Raw genomic sequence first — 6,000 nt, forward strand, 5'->3', positions numbered from 1 at the left:
CTACCACAGATGTGCATCAATTATAATTTAAAGGCAATAGTTATTTCTATACGAGCACATACGGATAACAAATGATGGGTTCGTAGTTTATGCATAGGATATGCTGGGGAGAGGATGGGGATTGCAAGACACATTTTGTTCAGGAGAGCACAGTATCATATGGAGATGTTTTGTATAACTAATGATATGTTTTGTGGAGTGCAGTATGGTGTGGTGGGAGGGGGTGCCTTGGCGGGGNGGGGGGGCATGCTGAGGCATTCCTCCCCCCTGAGGTACTAGCCAGTCACATGTCTAGTATAGAATAGAGTTTATTTGGGGGCATGAGAAGGGAAGGGAGTAGAGGCAGAGAAAATGAAGGGACAGAGAAGGACAAAGGGGGGGGGAGGGCAGGGAAGGAAAGGAAAGAGGCCAGCCAGCTGGAAACACGTGGAGAGGGGTAGGGGAAGGGGAGAGAGGGAGAAAGGAGTCAAAGAGAGAAAAGGGACAGAGAGCAAAGAGAGGCCAAACTGTTCCTTTTCTGGCAAGCTAGGCCTACCTGGCTGTTCCTAGGTAACTGTTGGGCAGAGCCTAGAAGGAATGCTACCATGCTAGCACATATATGATACTTATATATAATATAAGCACTTGGGAGACTGAAGCAAGAGGTTCCTGAGTTCAAGATCAGTCTCTGCTGTGTAGTGAAACTGCCTCTGAAACTTGCAAGTTTAAAGCCTCAAACCAAAGAGGAACGTGGTTGGTTTTTTTGTTTGTTTGTTTTTTGAGGCAGGGTTTCTCTGTGTAGCCCTGGCTGTCCAAGAACTCACTCTGTAGACCAGGCTGGGCCTTGAACTCAGAAATCCACCTGCCTTTGCCTCCCAAGTGCTGGGATTAAAGGCGTGGGCCACCACACCCAGGAAAAAGGAAAGTTTTTAAAATCCAGGAGCATCCTTTAGAACTTTGAGTTTAAAGAAAACCTGGGCAGCTGGGCAGGTGGTGGCACCCACCTTTGATCCCAGCATTAGGGAGGCAGAGGCAGGCTGATTTCTGTGTGCAGCCTGGTCTACAAAGCAAGTTCCAGGACAGCCAGGGCTACACAGAGAAACGCTGTCCAGGATGGGGAGACGAACCTGTCCTGAAACTTCCTAAGGTTTGTATCAAATTTCCCCACAAAACTCCTGTGTTGGAAACTCAGTCCTCAGTTGGTAGATCCAAGAGATGGGATAATAGGGGCAGGAAGAAAGCCGATGTAAGAGCCCTTGGAAGCCATCGTATTCCCAGGAATATCAATGCATCAGCTTCCTCTGAAGCAAATGGCACATGGGTCCTCCCTCAGCAATTCCTTGGAAAGTAGAGAGTTCCAGTTTCTAATGGGTACAGATCTCAAATGCTATTGTGGTTAAGTCAAAAGGAACCAGGACTGGCCTTTCAGTAGGTGGTAAAGAGCCACAGGCTATGTAAGGTTAAAGTTCAACTGATGAGGAGGGCTCTAAGCTGTCTACAAAGCTAAGGGTAAAGGTTCATGGAACTGTGGTTAGCTATTCCTTCCCCACCCAAATCTAACAAAGCTGGCCAGTAAACTCACAACAATGGGCACCATAGGCTGTGTCCACAGTTCCTTCTTATCTTAACCTATCTGGAATGTAGGCCACACACAGCTACACACAGAGTGCCTCCTTCAAGTCAAGACCTGTTACGAGTTCATTTAATAAATCTACGAAGTACGAAAGCCATAGTTCTGATTTCCGATTGTCCTCTACCCACAATATGGCTCTCTCAGGCCTTCCCCTCCATCTCCTCCCTCAGACACCTCAGTGATAGATCCCAGGACACCCATTTCTCTCTGACTCTTCATGTTCCCTTCTGGATCTGCTTTTAGAGTTCTTTTCTAGGTGAGACCAAGACCATGCAGAGGGAACTCCGTGGCCGATAACACATCACTGGGAGGTGATTAAATCCTGGGTAAACTGGGAACTGAAGTTCCGAGAAAAAAGAATAGCACTCCTGTCCCCAGGGACACATGACTGAGCCTCTGCTCACAGAGAGTTACAATGTTACAGAACAGAGCTAGATTATCTCTCTAACTATTTCATGGCTGAACCTCTGCTCGCAAAGAGTTAAAATGTTGCAGAACAGAGCTAGATTATCTCTCGGACTATTTTAGTCCCTCTGAAAGCCACTCCTGTGTCTGACCTAACAACCTTGTGACTTTCAAAACTTTTCAAGTGAATTCTTAGCATGCTGCTAGCTTCCACCAATCCCAAAACTAAGAGCGCCATCAGATAGCATCAGAGGCCTATAGTAGACAGCAATTTTCTCCATTTGCTGTACCACCCCCTCATACCCCGCCTACCTGTGATCCCTACCATTTGCTTGGATTTATGACTTCCTTTGTAACTAATAAAATCTCTTCTAGCCATTCCCAAAGCAGAATATGTCTTTCAGGTGCCCCGAGTCTGTGTTCCTGGGATACCAACACTTACATTTGGCTCAAGAAGATGCTGCCTTAGCCGGGCATGGTGGCTCACGCCTTTAATCCCAGTACTTGGGAGGCAGAGGCAGGCGGATTTCTGAGTTAGAGGCCAGCCTGGTCTACAAAGTGAGTTCCAGGACAGCCACGACTATACAGAGAAACCCTGTCTTGAAAAAACCAAAAAAAATGAAGAAGAAGCTGCCTTGCCCCTTTGTGGTGAGAGCTGTGGTTTTTGCATTCACAGGGCTCTGACCTAGTAGTGGTAGGATCCTTCATGGACTCAATGCCATGGCGTTGTTGGGAAGCAGGGCCTAGCTGGAGAATTTAAATCTCTAGGTAACTAAAAAGATACACCTGCTCTGGCCCCTTACCCTCCTCAGGTGAGCAGCTTCGCCATGCTATGATCTCTCCGATCGATGTTCTCCCCACTTGATACTCCACTCTGCACAGACCACACCCAAAGGCCGAGAGACCCCTGGACACCTATGAGGTTGAGCTTCCTCCTTCATTCCCCCAGGCATTCTGTCGCACTGATGAGAAGCTGGCAGTGTCTAGCTTTAGCATTGCACACCCATTCTCATTATGAGCCCCTAATACAGTATTGCTAACTAAAGTCCGGCTTTTGGAAGGGCTCACTGTCATGTTGTACATTCATGGGTCTGGACAACTGTAACGAGAGGCCTCATGTGTTCGCTAATGTCTCATCACTGACAAAATCCAGACAGAGCCAATTAAACGATGGATGGAACCATGCTGGATTTTACTTTCAGTCCATGATCACACGGCTCTTGCTTATAAGCCCATGGTGTGGCAGAAACTCCATGGAGGGCAGCAGCTGAGAGGCGTAACAGGAGGGAGCCATGGCTGCCTTCAAACACACCCCAGCGACCTACAGGTCCTACCGCCCAAAGTTCCATCACTTCCTCACAGGCTCACAGGCTACAGGTGTGGCTTACCAGTCACTTGGGAACCTCTCCATCCAGTCTCATTGCACTTCTTCCAGGAGAAAGCCATGGTCAGTATTTCTGAGGGAAATTCAGATTCTTGCATCTCATCTTGTGATTTAGTCTTCTTCCTCGAGGCTTAGACACACACACACTTTTAGGTTATACAAGAGAAACAAACATGGTTTTTATCTCCCAGTTTTAAGCTGAATGGGCAGCCAAGGGAACAAAGTCAGTCACTCACAGGGCCAGGAAGAGCCTAGGGCACTGGAACCTTGGGCTCCACCTCTGAAGAAAGCCACCATGCCACCAAAACTCTGGTTGAGGCTGCCTCCTTGATGTTGGGGATTCTCTGTGGTGTAGCCCTGAAGTATCTGTGTCTGAAATGAAGATGGCACCTGCCAGGCTGTAGGTCCTCATGCATGCTAAAGGGCTGCTCTGCCACAGGGCTATACCTCAGCCTAACCCCTTGTCTTAGGGTTTTACTGCTGTGATTAGTCACCATGACCAAGGCAACTCTTACAAGGACAACATTTAATTGGGGCTGGCTTACAGGTTCAGAGGTTCAGTCCATTATCATCAAGGCAGGAACATGGCAGCATCCAGGCAGACATGGTGCAGGAGGAGCTGAGAGTTCTAGATCTTCATCTGAAGGCTGCTAGCAGAATACTGACTTCCAGGCAGCTAGTATAAGGGTCTTAAAGTCCATGCCCACAGTGACACATCTATTCCAACAAGGCCACACCTCCAAATAGTGCCACTCCCTGGGCCAAGCATATTCAACCCATGACACCCCTATTTTGTACATTAGAGAGCAGAGCCGGGAAGCCCCTATCAAGGCACATATATGACATGCAGGGAGGGTGACCCAGTGTGTATGGCTGACTGTTTCCAGCCTCAAGTGAACCAGTTATCAACTCTACTGCTATTTAGACCCCTGAAAGAACCAAGTGGTAATGCCCAGGATCGAACCATACTTTGAACTGCTGATGTGAGTATTAGCATGAGCCTCACATAATTTAGGAGCTACATATAACCAAGAGTTTAATTCTCAGAAATCACCATCACCACACCAAGTCCCGAGTTTAACAACTGAATGGCTAGTGTAGTCGTTAAGCTGGTGTGTGTGTGTGTGTGTGTGTGTGTGTGTGAGTTCATGTGGAAGTTAGAGGACAACTTCCAATAGTCATCGCTCTCCTCCTGGGGACTAATCTCGGGTCATCAAACATGATGACCGATACCTTTACCCACTGAGCCATCTCACAACCCTAATTTTTTATTTTTGACAATGCTACTGAAGTGTAGTTAAGAGGTACAATGTACACTTTTTTTTTAAAGATTTATTTATTTATTCATTTATTTATGTAAGTATACTGTAGCTGTCTTCAGACACTCCAGAAGGGGACGTCAGATCTTGTTACAGGTGGTTGTGAGCCACCATGTGGTTGCTGGGATTTGAACTCAGGACCTTCGGAAGAGCAGTTGTGTGCTCTTACCCGCTGAGCCATCTCACCAGCCCCCCCAATGTACACTTTTAAAGTGTGCAACTAGATACATCTGACACATGTCATGGCACCACACCTTGAATGAAGACTTCAATTGTCCCATGGGGCTTCTTAAACCCCTGAGTCACATCTTGCACTGCCTCTCTCCAGCCTCCCTATAGTCTCCACCAACCACGAGCCTCTGTCATTACAGACTAATTAATTTTCCAAATTTTTATAAACATGTTCATACCTTAGCTCATACTCTGGCTCCTCCAACAGAAGTGACACTATGGACCCCACGTCTTGATCCACTTCCTGTTGGACACTCAGGCTCTGTGGTATCCCGGCTCTGGCCATGCTTGTCCTGCTATGAGCCAATATGGACCCCAGGTCTTGATCCACTTCCTTTCGGACACTCGGGCCCTGCTCCCTGGCTCTGGCCACAAACGTCCCACTGTTGGCCATTGTGGCAGTTCTGACTTATCCTGTCAACATTTGGTCTTTTTTAGTCCACTCACCCTGCTGTCAAGTCAGGGTTTCCTCCTCTGGTTTTGATTTACATTGTCCCAGTGATTCAAGATGCTAAGCACCTTTTTATGCATGTTTGCTCTTTGTGTAGCTCTGGTGAAACGACTCTTCAAGTCTTTCCACAGATAGTAGTATTTGTAAAGATCCCACAGCCCCAGACACAGATGTTATTAATGTTCAGCAATGTGTGAAAGTCACCAACACACTAGCCCAAATGAGTCTAATCAGAAATAGTGACTTCCAATTGTACCTCTTGCGCCCCCTACTGGTGGTAATCAGAGCCTTCTGCAGCCCCAGATGGAAAGGACTGATGGGGGGGTTGGAGGATGGGGTCTCTCACAGCTAGAGTCCTGCCACGGGTTATGAGTGTGGAGTTGACATGAGCTTCTGCCCTCCCTTCTTGAAAGCCCCCCTCCAACTGAACATTCCCTCCTGGAGATGTTTTTTGGAACTGTGTGCAGGGCCACCTGAGCAGAGGGCAGCCCAGGCTCAATTCGTGGACATTGCCCTGGTCCCTGGTGACTAGCCTGCTACGCAGGACTCAGCACTTTACCCCTGAGTCATATCCCAGTCCTGTAGGGCTTTTTTTTTC

Source organism: Mus pahari, chromosome 19 (genome assembly GCF_900095145.1).
Source record: "Mus pahari chromosome 19, PAHARI_EIJ_v1.1, whole genome shotgun sequence".
Classification (NCBI taxonomy): Eukaryota; Metazoa; Chordata; class Mammalia; order Rodentia; family Muridae; genus Mus; species Mus pahari.